Genomic DNA, 22,562 nt, shown 5'->3' on the forward strand with positions numbered 1-22,562 from the left:
GTACTTTACAACCCTCTCTAAGTGGTTTACAAATGTCAGAATTTTGCCCCCCAACCATCTGGATCCTCCTTTGATTGATCTCTGAAGGATTAAATGCTGAGTCAATCTTGAGCCCCGTCAGGATCAAACTGCTGACAGTCAGCAGAATTAGCCTGCAATACTACATTCTCACCACTGCACCACCATGCTTCTTCTGTGCCATTAGGGCTCTTATAAATATAAATGTAAACATGCAAAACAATATTTAGCAATGATCTCTAATGGCAAGGATGGCAATGAATATTATATTTTGTTAATCCAAATGTATACCAAATATTTTACAGCCAGGCCATATTCAAATTAGCTCAGAACTAAATCACTGGATAATTGTAATCCAGTAGTCATGGACTGAAATATGCAACATTGATTTTTTGGTCCAAAGGAACACTAGGAGTCTTAATTTAGAAGAATTTTGCAGCTGTTGCTGTGTTTCATTTCCAAGCACAGGATTATAGCTCAAAGTACAGAACACAAAATACGGAGTTAGATCTGATTCCCTATTTATAGAAATGTAGGCAAGAAAGCAGAGAAAGAAAAAGAGAGTTTTAGGAAAAAATGCATTGTTGGTTTCAGTTTAGTTTTTTATCTTTTAAAACCAACATTTGCAAACATTAGTACTTACCTGTAGAAGTCTCGTCCTTACAGAGCTGCTAGTTTCAATTTGTTGAAACGTCACAATAGTTTGCAGGAAATGAATTCTGTGTCAGACAAAGTACATTTTTACAGGCTAAATCTATCTCCACCCACAGAAGCCCAGTCTTGGCAAGTACTGGATTTCTGCTTTGAACAACAACAACACACACAAAAAACAATTGGTGACAAACTGGCTGGTCTTGAATGGAGCTGAACACTGAAAACTCTTGCTCCACTTTCATTTTTGAATTGGGTTAATCCTGACATTGCTTGTTTTTATGACTGTATGAAGAGAATACAGCTTCGGGCATTTAATTTCAAAAGTAAAATGTGCTTACTTTCACAGCAGAATATGGGTTTATTTTTTCCCCCGACCTTGTAACATTCTGCTGTCCAGGCAAAAAGTAAAATGAAAAAAAAAAAAAGCCGCATATCAGAATGCTTAAATAGTTTCAAAAAGTGTAAACATTAACTTTCTGCTCTGTTACTTCCATCTACAGCCCTTCCCTCTCCCCAATACCTTGTTTCAAGTAAGAGTTTACATGATTCAGTGTTTTTTCGTAGAGAACAATTAAAAGTACAGTGAAAAATAAAACCTATCTATATAAATATTCAGGTAGTGGTTAAGGCATCAGTCAACAAACCGGGAGACTATGAGTTCTAGTTCTGTTTAAGCTATGAAAGCCAACTAGGTGACCTTGGGCAAGTCATTGTCCAACCCACCTCACAGGGTTGTCATTGTGGAAAAAATAGGAAGAGGAAGGAATATTAGATATGTCCACAACCTTGAGCTATTTGTAAAAATAATGAAGGTGAGATTAAAAAAAGATCTAAATAAATAAATAAATGTGTTACCTGTCAAGAAAATAACTGAAGGCAAACTACTAGATCCTTAATCCAAAATAGCCCATCTGACAGATCAAAGCAGCAGGGAAAGGGCAGGAGATGCAGCAGTCAGTAAAGAGTGGGAACCAAATTGAGCAGATTCCAGCCTCTGATCATGTCATTTACACTTGGTGAGTGAAATGTGCTGGATCACCATCTAAAGCAGCAGGGCTGTCAAACTCCCAGCCCACAGGCCGGATGTGTCATGCCCTGGCCACACCCACACCCAGTTTAGCAAAGGGGGGAAGTCCCAAATTTTATACGGAGCAACAAAAATTTTCATATAACGCAAAAATAGTATTGTAATTTTTTTTATTTCAACATAACTACAATTTACAAATATAAATTGTAACTGTTGCCAAACATCAAAATTTTGATCACATGACCATGAGGATGCTGCAACGGTCGCTAAGTGTGAAAATGGTCGCTAAGTGTGAAAAATGGTCATCAGTCACTTTTTACAATGCCATTGTTGTCACTAAGCCCATTATACCACCTTTCTTGCCACAGTTCTTAAGTGAATAACTGCAGCTGATAAGTTAGTAACATAAGTGATCTGTGATAAGAGCCTGGAGGAAACACTTTGTGGCTTTGAGGTGGATAGAAGCTACTTGAGATCGACCAATCAATCAGTCTCAAGACGTGGAGACTCTGGAAAGAGTGCAGAGAAAAGCAAGAAAGATGATTAGGGGATCAGAGGATAAAATATATGAAGAACAGTTGTAGGAATTGTGGATTTCTAGTCTATAGAAAAGAAGATCTAGGAGTGACATGATGGCAGTCTTCCAATATTTTAGGGGCTGCCCCAAAGAAGAAGGGGTCAACCTATTCTCCAAAGCCCCTGAAGGACAAGAAGCAATTGATGGAAACTAACCAGGGAGAGAAGCAACCTAGAACTAAGGAGAAATTTCCTGACAGTGAGGACAATTAACCAGTGGAATGGCTTCCCTCCAGAAGTTGTGGGTGATCCATCACAGGAGGTTTTGAAAAAGATAATGTACAACAGTTTGCCTGAAATGGTATCAGGTCTCCTGCTTGAGCAGGGGGTTGGACTAGATGACCTCCAGCTCCGGCATTCTGCATTCTTCTCTAAGAAAGACAACAGGGGCTGGAAAGTCCATTTAGTGGCTTGCAATGGCCATTGCAACCTTCATTCCACAATGTCGGTGTTGCAACTGTTGACCAGGGCTCTGGTCAAATCAGAATTGAGCTGGAGGGGACCTTGGAGATCTTCTAGTCCTCCACCCCCTCCAGCAGGAGATCCTATCCATTTTAGACAAGCAGCTGTCCAGTGCCTCTTCTTAAAATTTGCTGACCGACGCTGCGGCTGAGCTGAAGCTGGCAAAGCTGAGCACCCCTGCCTGCCCAGCTGAGGTGTTCCTAGCGGAGGAGGGGGAGGGGGAGGCACCGCCGCTATAACTCATTAATATATCATAAATTCTCAAGCACGGCGGCTATAACCACAACAAACCCCACAAATCAAGCCCTCCAAGATACAAACCCACATGAGTTATTACTTTGTACATTTGTTCTCAGGATGCTACCCTAATGCCCCAGACTATGAGCTGTTAAATTATGGGGCCGGCAGATCCATGGATGGATCCTATAGAGATCCAGGCAACATGCACGCCGGCTCTTACGGGGGATACAAATACAATGGAATGGATCTGAGCATCAGCGGATCAGCCACCACCACCTCCTCCTCCTCCTCCAGCCAATTTGGAGCGGTTGGGGAGAACTCTCGCGTCTTTTCTGCCCAGGCAGCGCTCGAAAGCAGGTTAAGAGAGGCGTTCAGCTGCTCCTTGTCCTGTCCCGAATCCCTCCCTTGCACAAGCAGCACCAGTAGTGGCGGTGTCAACGAAAGCCATGGAGGCAAGACAGCCGGGTCCTCCCATGCCAACCAGTAGTTTCTGTCGGCGCAGTTAGCGTCACCGCGTTTGCCGAAATAGACGAAACCAGCGCGTCCTCGCGAACCGAAGAGAGCGGTTCTCAAGCCAACAACGGCTCCCGAGTTCAGACGGAGCCGAACACCACCTCCATGCCGGCCGCATAAAGCCTGCCCCCTTCTTGTCTCCCACCCAACATGTTTCACTGAATGGCGGCTGAGTTCTAAACTGCCGGCCATGACTTTGAAGGGCTGGATTGCCTTCCGCACGGGCCGACGTGGAAGGCAAGTGACAAGCCAGCCCTTCAAAGTCATGCCGGCACTTTAGCGTGCCCCTTGGCCGCCATTCAGTGAAAGATGTTTCGCTGAACAGCGGCCGAGTTCCAAACTGCCGGCATGACTTTGAAGGGCTGGATTGCCTTCCGTGCGGGCCGACGTGGAAGGCAAGTGGCAAGCCAGCCCTTCAAAGTCATGCCGGCACTTTAACGTGCTGGTAGGCAGGGCTGGAGCAAGCGAGCGAGCGTGCTCCGTCCCCGTGGGTGCATGAGCAGAGCACTTTTCCAGCGCTCCTGTCCCTGGAGAGCTCCGTCTGCATATGAGCCTGGGATACGCTGCTTGCGCTCCCTTGCTCCGCCCCACCGCCTGCCTTCCCTATCTAGGGGCTCCTCCAGCAGAAGTAGCAGAGTCGCATTGAGCGCCGCTCTGCCTTCCTCCGTGCTCTTCCTGCCCGGATGCCCAAAGCCTCCCAGCCAGCCCGGCCCGGGGTGAGTCAGCTGCAGTGCAGCGGGTGGCGATCCCACCACCATCTGCCCGCTCACTCGCCCCACCCGTCACTTACTCTGAGTTCAGAGAAGAAGCGGCGGCCCCAGGTGGCTCTTTTTGCGGAGGCTTTCCCACAGTTTGTCCAGAAGTGGAGATGGAAAGGCGAGCTCACTCCCCCACCCATCCACCCGCTCACTCACTATGCTACCCCGCCCATGCGAGCGGCAACGGATGGGCGGGGGAGCGAGTCGAAGAAGGCGCCAAAATTAAGTGGAATCTTTTGGGAATGGCCCGGGACGCGGGAAAAATTATGAGAAGGCGTGCCTGTCCCTCCAAATGCGGGATTTCTGGTCACCCTACCAATACGTCATGTGATGCCGCCGTGATATCGCGAGTTTGACACTCTGATCTAGAGCTTCCAATTTTAATGACAGATGGCAACTACACATGTATGTTGGCATTATGTTCCTGGCAACTCCTCCGGTGTTTGAAGAGAAGCTGCCAACAAAATGAAGTGTTTTCCCTTCCTTCTCTTTAAATCTGATCTGTGAGACTCTGCTTCAAAAGGTTACTGTAGAAACAGTAACATAACTGCAAACCACTCTCATTTTTTGCAGAGAATAAAAGTGCCAGAAAGGGCTAGCAAAGGAATTCTAAGCAAGCAAAGAAAATCTTTTTCCAGAGTCATTATGTAGGGGAAAAAACAGGGAATCGGGAATACATTGAGCTCATATATTCCCTTTATTGCCTATTACAACCAGTTTATATAAGTGATATGGTGGATTCGCAAAAGATAGCATCAACCATTCAAAATGTCACTCTCAATCTTAAACATGTTGAAATATACACTGCTGATGAAAACTGCTACCTCAAAACCATCAGTTCACAGCAGTGGTGGGTTCCTTATCCCGTTGCAACCGGTACAGTGCAACAGGGCCCGGCGTCCATTACATGAATGCGTGCAGCACCTGCACACACAGCGCAGTGTGCACAAGCGTTCTTACCTCCTACGACGCTCCATGACGCCTCCGCGACATCTCTGTGACATCTCCATGCTGCCTCTGTGACGCTCCAGCTGCTGAGCAGAGTTTCACGCAGGCACCGTACACTCCATGTGCATGCATGGGAGTGCTGAAGAGCTCAAATACAGGTAAGAAGGGCGGGGGGGCAGGTGGGCCCTGTGGAGCACCATACCGGAACGGTACCCAGTGCTCCTGGCAGGCACTGGTACACCCATACCGGGGTGTACCGGCTGCAACCCACCACTGGTTCACAGAGACAGTTTGCTTTGGTCTTTGGAATCATTTGAGTTGGCTGATATACTCAAAAAGGCAACTGGAGGTGTTTGCATAGTATCTCTATGGAAATCCCATTCATATCAACTATGTTTTACGGCTCTTAACATTGCAGTAATTACTTGAGCTGGAGTTATTTCAAGCTGCAATGGCTTTATGTGGACAGACTTAAAAAAAGAGATTGTGTATTGAAATTTACAACTCCAGTCAATGTTTTCAATCATTTTTCTAAAGAGTTCCCAGTCAGTTTTCCTAACAAGAAGTGGCATTCTAAGACTTTCTTGGGCATTTTATTAAATCCTAGTAGGTTTGCTACATATTATGTTTATTGCTCTTATTCTGAAGAACATTCTGGCATCAGAGGAGATGTAAGGAGTTAAAACATGGCCCTGCGCCCTTTCTTCAGAAAGGATCACACAGCTGTGAGCTTGGCTAACACCCTGAAGGCCTGACTCCCAGCTTTTAACAAAGTTTTAACTAATTCTACCCTGGTTTTTAACTTATCCTTGATTTTCAACTTGTATATATAGTTTTTATAGTCTGATTTTTTTTCTACACACAGAGTCCCTTAGGGAGATAGGTGGTTTTTAAAAAACTGATAAATAATAAATAAGCTCACAGCTAGCACTGTATAGCTAGCATAATAGAGTTAAATGTTTATTTACTAAACATCATGAACTTTTTTGTTCATGCAGGATAAAATGCAGGGCAAAGCAGGGAGAGGGAGATGAGAAGAACAAGGTTCTTCTCTAAGTTCTCTAACTTAGTATCACTCTTTTATATTATCTGTATCTCTCTATCTATATCACAAGACACAGAACTTTCCAGAAACAATAGTGTGGTTATATAATTAGCATGGACAGTTTTATAGGAGGGACCTTTGGTTATTCCAACTTTAACCCTTTTGTGCAAATAGCAGGAGACAGAGGTAGAAAATAGAACACAAGTGGATTCCATTCCATTCCATCATGTTTCCCCCAAAATAAGACCTAGCCTGGTTTTTAGCATTCTCTTAATATTATTCCTACCCCAAAAATAATCTCTAGTTCATTCATTCATTCATTTCATTTATTTCATTTGTATGCCGCCCTTTTCCCTGAGGGGGACTCAGGGCGGCTCACAGCTTGAACAAGGGAAAGGGGATACAGACAGTTTGACACCAACACAAAACAATACATAATTTAAAAAGCGCAACAATCATGCCATTCGAGATAGGGGCAACGGTTGTTTAGCCCCAGGCCTGTCGGAACAGCCAGGTTTTAAGGGCTTTGCGGAAGGCCTGGAGGGTGGTGAGGGTGCGAATCTCCATGGGGAGTTCGTTCCAGAGGGTCAGAGCAGCCACAGAGAAGGCCCTCCTCTGGGTAGTCGCCAGTCGACACTGGCCGGCGGATGGAATTCGGAGGAGGCCTACTCTGTGGGATCTAATCGGTCTGGTGGAGGTAATTGGCAGCAGGCCAATTACCCAGGTCCAATACCATGAAGGGCTTTATAAGTGACGACTGGCGCCTTGAAGCGTATCCGGAGACCAATAGGCAGCCAGTGCAGCTCGCGGAGGATAGGTGTTACTTGGGTGAACCGAGGTGCACCCACGATCGCTCGCGCGGCCGCATTCTGGACAAGCTGAAGTCGCCGAATGCTCTTCAAGGGCTGCCCCATGTAGGGCACGTTGCAGTAGTCCAGTCTAGAGGTCACAAGGGCGCGAGTGACTGTTGTGAGGGCCTCCCAGTTCAGGTAGGGACGCAACTGGTGCACCAGGCGAACCTGGGCAAATGCCCCCCTGGTCACAGCTGACAAGTGGTGTTCAAAAGTCAGCTGTGGGTCCAGGAGGACTCCCAAATTGCGGACCCTGTCTGAGGGGCGTACTGTTTGACCCCCTAGCCTGAGAGATGGAACACTTGGCCAATTAGTAGGAGGGAAACACACCAGCCACTCGGTCTTATCTGGATTGAGTACAAGCTTGTTAACCCCCATCCAGTCCCTAACAGCCTCGAGGCCCTGGCACATCACGTCAACCGCTTCATTGCGTTGGCACTGGGCGGACAGATACAGCTGCGTATCATCCGCATACTGGTGGTATTTTATCCCGTGCCGTCGGATGATCTCACCCAGCGGTTTCATGTAGATATTAAACAGGAGGGGGGACAGGACCGAACCCTGTTAAGGTCAACATCAGCTGGGCAGGGTGTGGATGGGTGTTGCCAGCACAGGGAGCAGTGAGGGCATGGGAGCCAACGGTATCCGGCCATAGCCCGCACTAGGCAAATGAGTTGATTATCTGTCCAAGCAGCAGGCAGAGGTGGGTAGGAGGCACATGATCCAGATGCGCTATGTGGGTGATAGAAAAACCAAGAGTTGGTGGGCTGTAGTGGGCAGCTGACCATGGGAGGCTTATCTTTATGCAACTGCACTGGAAGCAGATGGAGGCAGAGGTGCGGGGGGAAAGCAGGAGATCTCGATGCTCCATGTGAGACACAGGCAAGCCGAAAGATGTTTGGACCCACCCACCCACACACCTCTGCCTCCATCTGCTGCTTGGAGATGTAATCAACTCACCTGCTCTGCATGGGCTGCACAGCCCCAAAGTGTGCTGAACAAGTGGCCAGAAGGTAGCAGCTGCTGCCAGACACCGTTGGCTTCTGCGTGCTTATCACCCTTGTGTACGCATCAGGGGGTGGGGCATCCAGCTGGGATAATCACCCTGATGCCTTGTTTTGCAGAAAATAAGCCCTAATGCTTATGTTGGAGCCAAAAAAATATAAGACCAGGTCTATTCCTCTACTCTACTGCATTTGTAGCCTAGCTTCTCTTTATTCTGATCCAGGCTTCCTTAGAAAGCAAGAAGTACAATCTTGGTCGTGACAAAAACTCTTTTATTTACACGACTGTGAATTCCTTTCATTCACAGCCAGCAAGGCTTTAGCAAACAGTCTTTCAGAGGAGTGTTTATCCACACCCACCTTATCTCATTTAGAGCGCTGCAGATAACTAGTTTCCAAATATAGGGCAAAGCAAAACTTGGCATAGAGTCTCTTATAATCACAAATAGAACTTTCCAGACCGAATGAACGAATTGTTTCCTGCAAAAACCCTCTCCCTGTTCATTCCTCTTTTGTTTCCTGGGAGGGGTCAATCACCTGCAAGGTGTGGCTTTACTCTTAAGTCAACCCTGCTTTCTTAGTTGTTCTAGGAGCCAAGGTGGCGCAGTGGTTAAATGCAGCACTGCAGGCTGACTGCTAGATCAGCAGTTCAGTGGTTCAAATCTCACCGGCTCAGGGTTGACTCAGCCTTCCATCCTTCCGAGGTGGGTAAAATGAGGACCCGGATTGTTGTTGGGGGCAATATGCTGACTCTGTAAACCGCTTAGAGAGGCCTGAAAGGCCTATGAAGCGGTATATAAGTCTACTGTTATTATTATTGCTATTGCTATTCTTATCTTCTGGCAGTTCTGTGCATGCACACACTGGGAACAGGCTCCAGCTGTTGTTCTGCCTCACTGCTATCTAACTCCCTCTCTGCCTCCAATGCAGAATCTTCATCTGAGCATTCCTCAACCCCCAGAACTGGCCTATGTTCCTCCCCAACCTCCTCACTGTCCGACTCTGTGGCCAGCTCTGCTAGCCCCCAGTGGGCCACAACACTATTCTCTTCTCTTCTCTTCTCTTCTCTTCTCTTCTCTTCTCTTCTCTTCTCTTCTCTTCTCTTCTCTTCTCTTCTCTTCTCTTCTCCTCCCCTCCTTTCCTTTCCTTTCATCCCATGCCATGCCATGCTATGCCATTCCATCCCATCCCATCCCATTCTATTCTCTTCATTTGGTGGATGGGACGATGTCTTCAACTGCAAAAAGAAGAGCTGCCTACTGGCATGTGAAACCAAGAGGCAGAACTAGTACGGCTTTTTTCTTCTAACCTTTATTTTTCTCATTTCAATCCACCTCTGTACATTGTAGTATTCTCCATGTATCATTACTTTGTTCAAGCACCATATCCTCCCCTAAGAAACTGCCTGAAGGTATCTCATCATTTTCAAGCACTCCTCTGGGCACGCTTTGAACTGCAGCTAAAGAAATAAACAGCCATTTATATTTTGCATTAAATAAACCATAGAAGAACAACTTCAAAGTTATCATTGCTCACACTTGTTGGCTTCCTTGGATATGTATTTATCCTTATTGTTTCCAAACAGCATTTTTCACGATGTTTTCTTTAAGTTGCAGTGATTTTCACCAAGATTGCATTTATACTTAGCTCTTTATTCTTCAGATTGCCAGTGAAACTAAAGGAACTTTCACTGAACTGAAATTTTGTAAATAATACTACAATACCATAATTACAAAATAATGAAATCATCAGCAGATAATGATTTTGTTCACTATTTACTGTCACTGGACTCTGCCCAGAGTCACTTGGAGAATTATCTTCATTTGTTTTTTTTGAATAAACCTTTATTATATTTGTAAATAACTCATGGCAGCATCATATTCAACACACCTTCCTCCTCCTATTTTTCCCACAACAACCCTGTGAGGTGAGGTGAGGTGGGCTGAAAAAGAATGATTGGTCCAAGGTCATACAACTGGCTTTTATGGCTAAAGCAGGATTAGAATTCAGTGCCTCCCATTTCCTAGCCTGGTGCCTTAACCACACCACCAAACTGGCTTTCAAATTATGATTTTACAACCTAGATAATTTGTTGCTGAACTTTGTTGCTGTATGATTTTTGGAACTCTTTGAGGAGGACAAATCCAGGAGTTAATTAATTAATTAATTAAACATATTCACAATTGAGAGAAATAACACAAATCCTACTGAAAAATGGCTGTGTACCTATGGCTATTTCCAACTTTGTTCTCTAGATTGTAACGAACTTGTGTATTTTCTTGACCAAACCAACTGTAAGATAGGATTTAATCAAGTACTCGGGAAAACAGGTGATTCTTAAGGTTTTGAGAATCTAAATCTAGATCTCCTCCAAGCCAGTGCTACACATTTAACTCCTTACTTAAATAGCTATTGTTCTTTGCTGTTCAAAGCACGAGTGGATGTAACTGTCTCTGTAACAAGGACAGATAAGGATGAAAAAGAACAGCAAAGCTGGTTTAATTTTTCATTGCTCATAGTGCACCATAGTATTATGTTCGCACATTCATTTTATATCATAATGGTTTCTCTTTCAACCCAATCCATTGCAATTCCTAGTCATGTTATTCTGAAAACAGAGAATAAACTTTAATCCAGATATAAAACTTGATTTTGTTCGGTAAGCCTATGATAAATGTTTATATTGGGACTGGGTTCATATATGGTGTTATGCTGTGGCTTCTTTAATTATGTTATCTGTGTTCATTGAATAGCTCACTATTGGCTGAATTTACATACTAAGGAATAAACCATAGCTTGTTCAATGACTGATTCCAAAAATGATCAAAAGCAGATTTTAGGTTTTGCATGTTGTGTGAATAAAGTCTTATTGGGTTATTTACAGTCCAGATTTTTTTCCAAGGGACTCAGACAACATCCCCAATCAATAATTCTCTTCCTTCACCATTATATACTCATAGTAACACTGTAAAGTAAGCTAAGAAATTAGTCATAATTAACTGATTAGCCAATGGCCTTATTTCATCTTCTGAAAATAGTTTCCCAATCCACTCCTAGCATTCTAATTAGTATACTAAGACCATAGTTTAAAGAGTTAAGGTGGGAGATCAAAAGAAAGGCATGGCCATATTTGAAATGTCTTTGAATATTAGTAGCTTGGGGCTTCGAGGGGAGGAGCTGCCGCCGTCGGGAGCTCAATAAAGCTCCTGCCAGGACTCTGGTTCGTATATCTTATAAGATCTATAGATATCTCCCCTTTCTGGCAGAAAGGGGCAGGGAGAAGGTCAGTCGTTAGGATCTCTTTGTAATTCATAGCTTTTCTTTTTGCTGTGAATGGAGAAGAGGTTCAACATTAGCTGAGCCTTTACTCCGGCCAGTTTTCCGCGCTGCCTTTTTTGCAGCCTAGGCAGATTGCCTCCCCCCCCAGGACAAAGCTAAGCTATTTAAAAGCCAATCCGGGCGGGGACTATTCCCGAGGAACTTCTTCTATTACCATTTAAAATACCAGCTTCAATTTCGCAAAAGGCTCCCTTTCTTTTTTTAGCTGCGTCACAAGATGGCGATCTCGTAGCTTTTGTGTTTGATCTGACGCAGCTAGCTGACCCTACCCTCCTGAAAGCTTCTCCGTACTAATTGCTAAAAGATTAACTGAGGGGAGCACAGACTTTGATTTTTGGCTCGCTTGATTGCTTGTCTTTTATTTTTATTCTGGAATGGCTCCCAAACCTAAACAGAAGCGCTTCCTTAATAATAAAACTGCTATGAAGCCGCTACCCTTGTCTCCTACACCCTCCACGGGAGACTTGCTAACACAAGAATTCCTTCTCAAAACGCTTAATGATTTCAGACAGGAGATTAATCAACTGATTTCGGATTTATCTGATCAATTTGATGCTAAAATTGCTCAGGCAAAGCAGGATATGATCGGAGTAATGACAGTCATGACAGATTATATTGCTGAAACGGAGGACAAATTGGAACTTTTGGAAGAAACTAACCTTAATCTGATATCAAAAATTCAAACGTTAGAACAGGAAATTGAATCTGCCCAAAAAGAACTTGTCAAATTAAATTATAACAAGACTGCCTTTGCTATACGTGTTAGAGGACTGCGTGAAAACCAACAGGAGAATTTGAAACAGACATTTTTTGAGGCTTTCAGTCGCTTGGTGGGAAGTCCGGGACTTAATTTTGATTGGCAGATTCAAAGAATTTACCGCCAGAACTCTTGGGTAGCAAAACAGCGACAGCTTCCGAGGGACATAATAATATACTTTACCACAAGGGAATCTAGAAATGAGATAACACAGAGGCTCTACGGAAAGAGGTTGAGAATTGATGGGGACGACTTGATTGTTTTTAAGGAGATACCATTTCAAATGTTAAGAACAAGAAGACAGTATGCTTTCTTAACCGAAGAACTCAGAAACTCTCAGATTTCATACAGATGGGAAGTCCCAGCTGGTATTACAGTTACATTTGGTAACCAAAAATACCGCATTAACTCCGTCTGTGAAGCCCGAAAATTTTACTACGAGACTCTGAAGGCGGGACTTCCTGATTCATCCGGATCTGGGGAGAGACAGGGAGAAGGAGAAGACAAACAGCGAGACACGTGGCTACAAGGCGGAGCGTGTTGCTTTCCTCTTCCGGAAGGGCAGAAGACTAAAGAATAAAGACTAAGCGATGTTTTTAAAGCTTTATGATTTCCGTCTGGGATAAAATGGAAAAGTGGCATATCGATGATGAGACATGGAGACTGAAAGAAGCGTTGCTGATTGTGGACATATATTGTACAGAAGTTTTGTCTGAACTCTAACTCTAATCGTGCATGAACTATTTTCTTAGACGAAGAGAGTGGAAATTGTGATCTTTTTGAGTTGCGGTTTGGAACGAACGGAGTTGGGAGGTGTGTGGGAGAGGGAAGGGCAGCGAAAGTGTAATTAGATTACTTGGGGCTAGAACGCAAGCTGATGTTTGTTTGAGCTGCTATATCAATATAAGGTTAAGAAAGATTGGTCGGAGAATCTTCAGGAAAGTGGAGTAAACATGGGAGGAGCAAGGAATGTGGACAAAATATATATGTGGATATGGATAAAGGCAGGGTGGAAGGTAAAAAATTTATATGTGGAGGTGGGTAAGGATAGAAAGGGAGGTGTTGGAAATGAAAAATGAAAGAAGTATTTGAGTTAATGGTGTTATAGAAAGGTTTGGATACCTGGATAAAAAAGAGATAAAGTAAAGGTTTGAATAGATAGACAAAGCAAGGAGATTTTTAGTTGGGGAATTCTAATTGATCAACTTACCTGGTTCTAATATAGTTTGAAACCCTGCAAGTAGCAAAATAATCGAAATTTGGAATGAATTACATTGTTTAAGATTTACAGATAATGGGAAGCTGTGTTAACGTAGTGGGTTTATTGACCCTTTTTGTTTCTTTCTTCTTTTTGTGTGTGAGTGTGGGTGTTTCTTTTTTGTTTCTTATTTTTTATTTTCTATTATTTTTCCTTTTTCTTTTTGGCTTCATTTTTATCTTATTTTTTTAATTTTAAAGTTAGCTGACCTTATTATACTCAAATGCTTGTTAAAGAACTATGCCGGGCATGGGACCTGCGAAGCCGTAAGGGGGTTAGGGAGGGGGGATTATAGAGGGGAGGGGGGAGGGGGGAATTACAGTTTCAATCCTTAGAACAATAAGAATTCACTTGTATACTGTGGCTCGTTTTTCTTTTTTTTTTCTTTTTTTCTTTCTCTACTTTTATTGTAAAAAACAAATTGAATTGTATGAATACACCAAAGTGAGGAGAAGAGGGAAAGAGAAGGGAGAAGTAAAGAGGGAGTGAGAGGGAATGTGAGGAGGGTGAAATGGAGGGAGGGGGAGATGTCTGAGGGGGTAGGGAAGTAGGAGGGGAATGCTGGAGGGGTGAAAGGAAAGTTGGAGGGGGAGAGGAGAGGGTGTATGGGGGAATGAAGTGTTATGTGGGGTTTTTTTTTGTTTTTTTTTTTTTTTTTCCTTTTTTCTTTTTTTTTATGCACAGTATATAAGTGATTGTATAAAATGAAAATGAAAATGAAATAAAAATAAAATATAAAAAAAAAAAAAAAGAATATTAGTAGCTTGGGTTAGTAGTTATGTTGTTCATTTGAGCTTCGAGCTTGGTCATTTGGTTGCAAACGTTTCATCCCCATTCAAGGAGACATCTTCAGTGCACTTTGGATTGCATTTGTCTGGGAGAGCACTGGCCTTTAAATACTTTTCTAAGTCCTGGTCTGATTTCAGATTATATGATTGGCTGGCTGTAGTTTCTGAGTCATAGTCCTTGGTTTTAAATAACGTCTGTGTGATGTAAATTGGGGCTGGTGTTGTTCGGAGATCTTCTGATGTCATGGTCTGTTTCGGATTGATTTGATTGGCTGCATGTGATGTGGTCTGATTTCTTGTGATCTGTTGAGGTATAACTTGGTTTGCGGTGTGGCTGTGTGCTTTGTGTGCAGTGTCAAAATTTGAATCCCAGTAAGAAAATATCTCAATTGGTAAAATATTTGTGGCTATCAACTCAAAAGTTCAGAGAGAACAAGATAAGAAATCTAAGGAATGTCTTGCATTATTGTGTGAAAGTACAGAGGGAGAAATATAAACTTCATGAACTGTACAATCTAGAACTAGAGATAAAGGAAATCTTGTGAATGCATACCATGTTTTATAGCATTTTCAATAACATACCAAAATGTTGATGTAATTGCTATAATCCAACCACCTGGGTTTTTGTAGCCTGGATCCACCTTCTGCTCACTGAACTAGCAATTTGTTACTATGTAAATTAGATGATAGATAGATACAATAAGATTAGATTAGATAGATAGATGATAAGAGAGAGGGGGGAGGGAGGGAGAGGGAGAGAGATGAGATAGGAAGATCTCCGATTGACCCCATTATGATTGATTTCACATTAAGAGTTTTTCAGTAAGACATTCTAATCTTTTATACATATTTTAAAATTTTGAATTTTAATATTTTATTCTCACTTTTCACTGTTTTTTAAAATATATAGTTCTTAACACCTATTTATACACTGCCCATAATTGCTGTTTGAGTGAGATGGGTGGTTTCTAAATTTGATATATAAAATATATATTTTGTAAAGTATAACTGTAAATAAAAATGTAAAATATATATTTTGTAAAATGGCAGCCACTCTCTTTAGATCATATCAGGGCAGACACCCATTAAATGACAGCTAAGAGACAGAGGGGACCTTGAAGGTCTTCTAGTCTAACCCCCTGCTCAAGCAGGACACCCTCCACCATTCTGAACAAGTTGCTGGAATATCTGGGCCTTTGCACCACAGTCGCTCCTTCTGCCTAATGGAGTAGCAACTTGGTAATTCCTGCTCCCACTATCTGCACTTTGCCTGGCATCTTTCCCCTTAACCTGGTGTGTGAGGGCAGTATCATCCTGTGTTACCTTTTGGAAATGACTAGGAAAACGTGGAAAAAAGAAGAAAATAAAATCATTGCTACACTGCCACCTTCTGGCCATAACTTGATATTCTCTAACGCAGTGTTTCTCAACCTTGGCAACTTGAAGATGACTGGACTTCAACTCCCAGAATTCCCCAGCCAGCGAATGCATTCGCTGGCTGGGGAATTCGCTGGCTGGGGAATTCTGGGAGTTGAAGTCCAGTTATCTTCAAGTTGCCAAGGTTGAGAAACACTGCTCTAACGGTTTTGCATTGCTGCTTCCATCAGCTCAAGCCAAAGAGCAAATAGTAGAAGATAGTTGTCCAAAGCATCTGAGTACCCCCATCTAGTCTCATGTGTCCTCGGGTTCTACTGGTGGTGGGAAACCAACTGAAAATTTGACAAAATATACTTGCTGAACTTCTGAAGAATTGGCCTTATTGACTTCTGGGTCAATAAGGCCCAGAGGACCTTCTGTTATTCTATGTCCTGCTATATATGACTTAGCAACCACAATCCTAACATGTTCAAAAGACTGGACTGCATTCCTTCATGAAGTTCAATTGCTGAACCACAAGCAGCTTTAAAGGGGATTTAAATGGATTAAACATTTTTGGGGTTCTAGTCTTGATTCCCCCCCCCAACTTTTGTCAGTTGGCTATTTTAAGAAAACAGGATCCCCCCCCCCAAGATTAGAAGTATTTATTGCTCTATTGTAAAATCTAAGTATTAGTAGAATGTGCAAAAAGATGTAGTCCAACTTTCTGAAATTATTACTAATTGTGTATTCTTTCCAGAGCACTTTCAAACCAGAGAGATGTTTCAGAACTATATAGATTAAGCTCAGTCTATACTCATTTATTGGGGATATATATTCTAGCTGAAGGATTTGTTTCTAGCAGAGGGGTTATTCAAGGGCAATAATGAAAATATACTAGTTTCATTTTCCATTCCTCTTTTACAAAAGAGAAGGCACCTATTAAATATCTCACAAGTAATTGTTAATGGAGAAAAAGAGGAACTGGGAGAGAAAACACTGTTATGATTTCGGAAAGATGGCGAAAGCACAGTTTATGAGTTGAACATTATTGAATGGTAAAGATGTGGGTACAGTTTCGCTTCAGAAAGATTCCCTTTACCAAGATTTAATTAAGAGATTTAATTTGACCAGAGAAGGAAGATTAAGAAGATCCTAGGAGCTGAATATCTCAAGTATCTCCTTCCCACTTCTACCACCTGACCCATTTCTTATTTTTGCTGTGTAAACAGGATGCAATGGCTCAGTGGCCCAAGATGCAGAGCTTGTCGATCAGAAAGGTCGGCAGTTCGGTGGTTTGAATCCCTAGTGCTGCGTAACAGAGACAGCTCCCATTCTTGTCCCAGCTTCTGCCAACCTAGCAGTTTGAAAGCATGTAAGAATGCAAGTAGAAAAACAGGGACCACCTTGGTGGGAAGGTAACAGCGTTCTGTGCGCCTTTGCTGTTTAGTCATGCCAGCCACATGACCATGGAGACGTCTTTGGACAGCACTGGCTCTTTAGTTTTAAAACAGAGATGAGTACCACCCCCTAGAGTCAGGAATGACTAGCACATATGTATGAGGGGAAGTTTACCTTTTTCACCTATGTCAATAATATTTTATTCCTTATGGAGACAAAAGCCTTCGTCTGGTGCGCTCTGGTATAAATTAAAGGGATGCTAAACACCTTCATTCAAGAGAAATTGGATGGAATTTCAGTATGATTTGGAAATAAAGATGTCATAGAAAAATTGCTTTCTGGAGTACATTTTTTAAACAGCTTTGCCAGTTATGTACATAAAAATAAATAATTTTCAAGAAGCATCTAATCCAGCATTTTTATTTCTACAGCAGCTCCCAAACAGATGTCGTAAGAGTAAAGTGGATTTCTTTTTATTTACCTCAAACTTGTAATTCAGCATTTACATGATGCATTTATTATGAGTAGTGTAAATTATTATTTTACGATAGAACTCTTTCCTAGGCACCATTCACAGTGTTTGCAAATTCAGTACAAGACAGTCCAAAAAGGTTAAAGCCATAATACTAATATGAATAAAAGCATTCACATTAAAACATTCTTAACAAAAGCCCTAAAATCTGATATATACCTGTCTGCAGATGTTTAAATACCCCTAATCCAACTCCAGCCAATACCCCTGCCAACAAAAGTGTGTATAGTCAAGGCTATAGTTTTCCCATTTGCAATGTATGGCTGTGAAAGTTGGACTGCAAAGTGATCAAACCAGTCAGTCCTAGAGGGGATCAACTCTGATTGCTCTTTGGAAGGCCAGATCCTGAAGATGAAACTCAAATACTTTGGCCACCTAATGAGAAGGAAGGACTCACTGGAGAAGAGCCTAATGCTGGGAAAGATTGAGGGCAAAAGAAGAAGGGAACGACAGAGAATGAGGTGGCTGGATGGAGTCACTGAAACAGTAGGCATGACCTTAAATGGACTCCAGAGGATGGTAGAGGACAGGAAGGCCTGGAGGAACGTTGTCCATGGGGTTGCAATGAGTCAGACACAACTTTGCAACTAACAACAACAATCCAACTGTATATTTCAATGAGTCTATAAGGGAAGAGACACTGACACAATTTCTACATAGAACAGAAATAAACATATATTGTGTTTGAATACATATTTATGTTTTATGTATGGTTGCTTATGATTCAAAATGAGCATATTTTTGAAATAAATCAACCAAGAATATGGCAGGTATCAAAATATGGTCACCCCTGCAGTCAATGCTTTACAATATTTCTTTTAGTAGAAATAACAGCTTCATTTTCTGCTAGTTGCTAACATCTAAGAATCTTCCTAATCTTGCTTTTGGACTGTTCCTCATCATTCTTGGCAGAAGTAATCTAGCTCACAAATATTCTGAGGGCGCTTTATGCTTATTTTTCTCTCTCATATGGCCATAGCAGGGGTGTCAAACACACAGCCCACAGCCCAGATGAGTCACATGCTGGCCACACCCACCTCCGGTTTAGCGAAAGGGAAAAGTTGCAATAGGTCACGTGATGACAATGTGACACCACAAATTTGACACCCCTGGTCTACAGTTATAGGTTGAGAGCACAATTTGATACTCTAGAGAGGAAGTAAACAGCTCTCTGCTGATGCCTCTTGCAATTTACGTATGTGTGTCAACTTTGAAAATTAAAGGATAACTTAAACATGGGAGACCAAAAAGATATACTGTATTTAGCATCGCAGATACATTTATTTTTATTTTGATCTACTCCAGGTAGGTAAATTCCATTATTCCCAGCTGACATAGTGCTTTACATGTTGACTTTGGTGAGTCGTCAGCACAATAGGATTGAGTGAAAATAAAAACACAAGACACATGGTTTCCCAAATGTAATGTAATCTGCATGCAAGTTGTCCAAATATAATGTGATCTTTTAAAATAAGGATTTTATTTGTGCCTTCAATATTATGTCCAGTTTCCCAGCAAAGTACAAGGCATCAGTGAAAAATTCAATAACTGAGCCCTGTTCTCTGGCTCAGTCTATATTTGTACGGATGAGCCAACACTGTTGAAAGAAACAGCCTGTCAAATGTCATAATGTTAGATTTTAATTTCCCCCAAAAAATGAACCTTGAAAATGTCTGTAATTACATGCCTCCTCCTTTAACTTTCCAGCTTTTACCAGTGAAGTGAGAGATGGCAGCCTGATACTTACCGGTACTGATTATTTAAAGTAATGGGCTGCAACTGATTTAATCTAGCTGTGCAACAATGGGGTGTTTAAATGATATTAGTTCTCAGTGGAAAAGTGTCAGGGAGGAGGCAGCCCACACCCACAATGTCACACAGTTTTGGACATAGCAGTCAACCTTTGTCCCTGCAGCAGAACCACGCCTTGGAGAACACTTCCACTATTACTCACAGGCAGCAAGGTTCTCATTCAGAGTAGGCCAAACCAAGAAACTGTCCCAAGAAGCCATAGGATTGTCTCATTGATGTCCTAGTTAACTGTGGACTGAGTCCTCAACTGTGAGATTCTGTTGTGGCCCTCCAGCAGCCAATGGAGCTGGTGGCAGACTCAGACAGTGAGGAGGTTGGGGAGGAACAAGGGCCAGTCCTGCAGTCTGAGGAAGGCTCTGATGAGTGCTCTGCATCAGAGGCAGAGATGGGGCCAGAGCTGTCCGACAGTTATCCACTGCCTTCCAAGTTGGATATCAGTGAAGCAGAAGAAAAAGCTGGAGCCTGTTCCCGATGTGCGCATGCACAGAGCTGCCAGGAGAATGGAACAGCTAAGGAACAAGGACCGACTTGGGAGTAAAGACACAGGTGGATGGTGAATGGCCCCTCCCAAAGAGGAGAGAAAGGAAAGGGGAGTTTGCAGGAGACAATTAGTTCAATTCATTAGGGTGAAGATCTGTTCCTGACTTCTTGCCAAGTAATTGTTGCTACAGCTTGGCGTTTGGAAGATATCAGCCTGGCAACTCTCCAAGCCTGATAAAGGTCTGTAGTTGTGAAATCTCATGAAAGACTGTTTGCCGGGACTTTGCTGGAGAGGAATTCCCTTTTACCTAAATAAAAGATGTTTTATTGGGACAAGGAGTCTGCTTCATGATCTTGGTAAGCCTAGGTTAGAACAGATTTAGTTGACAAATTTTTATTAGTTTATCAAAGTATAAAATACAAAGAGGAATTAATTTGAATCCCAGTAAGAAAATATCTCAATTGGTAATATTAGTGGCTAGCAACTCACTTATGTTCAAAGAGAACAAGATAAGAAATCTAAGAAATGTCTGGCATTGCGTGAAAGCAGAGAGGGAGAAATATAAACTCCACGAACTCTACAATCTAGACCTAGAGATAAAGGAAATCTTGTGAATGCATACCATGTTTTTACAGAATTTTCAATAACAAACCAAAATGTTGATGTAATTGCTATAGTCCAACCATCAGGGTTTTTGTACACTGGCTCCACCTTCTGCTCACTAAAGAAGCAACTTGTTACTATGTAAATTAGGGGAGAGAGAGAGAGAGAGAGAGAGAGGGAGGGAGGGAGGGAGGGAGGGAGGGAGGGAGGGAGGGAGGGAGAGTTAACCTCAGCACCAATATGATTGATTACCTATTATTATTATTTATGAATTAATTATGAGAAATCAAAATATCGGGAGAGTAAGGAAAGAAAAAAGGGAAGAGGAAAAAGGGGGAAGAAAGAAAAGCATTGATTTCTGACTCTTTTAGTGCAGTAGAATAAGGTAATAATATAGAGCCTCAACTTTTTACTTTTACATAAAGTTGAGTCTCAATATTATTACCTTATTCTACTGCACTAAAGAGAATCAGAAATCAATGCTTTTCTTTCTTTCCCCCCTTTTTTCCTAGCTTGTAATATATATAAGCCATTTTTATAACAACAAACCTATCTAAGCAGCAAAACCCAAATTCAATGTTTCATTTCCGCCCCGCCACCTCAAGCACAAAGTCCAGAAGTGGTTTCCAAGTAGAAACAAATTTGGTTGTAATCTTTTATTTAATTAAAGCAGTCAATGTAGCCATCTCTGCTAACTCCATCAGCTCTTGCAGCCAATTAACCATTGGGGAAAATTAAGGGATCTTTCTTCCTGCATAGTCAACATATAAACAGTGAGATTCCACAATGAGAAAAATCAAGGCGTGTATATTTTGACACAGGTACTGACTCCTGGATAAACAACTACACAGTCTGAATTAAGAGTGAGAAAAAATGCAAAGTGGTGCATTGCTTACCCTTTCCAAAAGCCAAGTTGGCACGAATTATTGGTTTGTTTTTGTAATAATCCTGGATGTGTATGTTTCCCTTCTCCCAACACTTTCCTGCCATGGAGGGCAGATTAATTATGCTAAACGAAAAAGATTTGGGAAAGAAAAACAAAATCACTCTGCCCTGGAATCAACAGTTCGTACTAGGCCCTGCATGGACAATTGTTTTCCGTGCTAGGTGATATCTCAAACCAGTGATGTGTGGTGAGGTTTATGGCTGGTGAGGCAAAAAGAAAGAAAGTGGCTTTGGCCGCTCTGCTGCTCTGGCGCTATGTCCGACGGGACATCTCTATGTCGGACATAGCGGCAGGGCAGCTTTTGCCTCTTGAAAACAGTAGATTTGAAAATGGTAGATTTAGCAATAGCAATAGCAGTTAGACTTATATACCGCTTCATAGGGCTTTCAGCCCTTTCTAAGCGGTTTACAGAGTCAGCATATTGCCCCCACAATCTGGGTCCTCATTTTACCCACCTTGGAAGGATGGAAGGCTGAGTCAACCTTGAGCCGGTGAGATTTGAACCGCCGAACTGCAGCTAGCAGTCAGCTGAAGTGGCCTGCAGTACTGCACTCTACCTACTGTGCCACTTCGGCTTTGCCTCTGCACTCGTCTCCTACTCTTTCCATTATTATTTGGCTCTGATCTCACTATTATGCTGCTTTCCCCCCTCCCTTTTTATCCTGGTTTTGAGTAGAAAAGAAACAGGCCTCACCTATTTCTGCCCTAAAGATTGTTCCCACCCCCATAACATTTTTCTAAGAGTAAACTGATTATATTATTTTATGCTACAACATAGTACAAAAAACTCTTGAATTCTAAATGGCTGGTTTTGTTTTCATGTGCTAATTAGCCACAATACTTAAAGCAGGAAAGGATTCCTGAGTTATCCACATTGCTTCATTGTCCTGTCACCAGAATGAGTTACAGCCATCTTTTGAGAAGCTGAAATGGACAAATCTCTCTTGCCACCCACCCACTCATTACACAGGTGGCCCCCAGGAACTTTTTCCAGCTGTGATTTGAAAGTACTCATTTCCCAGTCATGATTTAGAAACCACAATGACAAGATTCAGAAGACAGGCTAACCCACAAATAAGCCGACCGTTTCTTCAGCACCATCTGTGAAGTTTCTGCAATGTTTACTTCCTGATGTTTTTGAAGAATGGTTTTCAACTTTCTTCTGTTAGCATTGGTGGCAGATGAAGCTACCT

General features: G+C 42.3%; 1 protein-coding gene and 1 pseudogene across 3 annotated transcripts in view; one reads left to right on the forward strand and one right to left on the reverse strand.

Moving 5' to 3' along the window:
* The window catches only part of HNMT (histamine N-methyltransferase), a 31,909-nt gene extending 30,814 nt beyond the window's left edge, over positions 1-1,095 (reverse strand). For 2 of the 3 annotated variants that reach the window (XM_014076399.2, XM_014076400.2), the window contains exons 1-2: positions 1,011-1,095; positions 662-737 (exon numbers count right to left, since the gene is read on the reverse strand). The gene's annotated coding sequence lies outside the window, so the exon portion shown is untranslated. The remainder of the gene's footprint in view (positions 1-661; positions 738-1,010) is intronic. The other variant, XM_014076401.2, reaches the window with a different exon arrangement.
* Positions 1,096-3,062: 1,967 nt separating this feature from the next.
* On the forward strand, positions 3,063-3,610 carry LOC148049385 (homeobox protein Hox-B5 pseudogene; annotated as a pseudogene).
* Positions 3,611-22,562: the final 18,952 nt, after the last annotated feature.

This window comes from Thamnophis sirtalis, unplaced genomic scaffold, assembly GCF_051295495.1.
Source record: "Thamnophis sirtalis isolate CommonGarterSnake01/CBP01778 unplaced genomic scaffold, rThaSir2_p1.2 scaffold_1, whole genome shotgun sequence".
Taxonomy (NCBI): domain Eukaryota; kingdom Metazoa; phylum Chordata; class Lepidosauria; order Squamata; family Natricidae; genus Thamnophis; species Thamnophis sirtalis.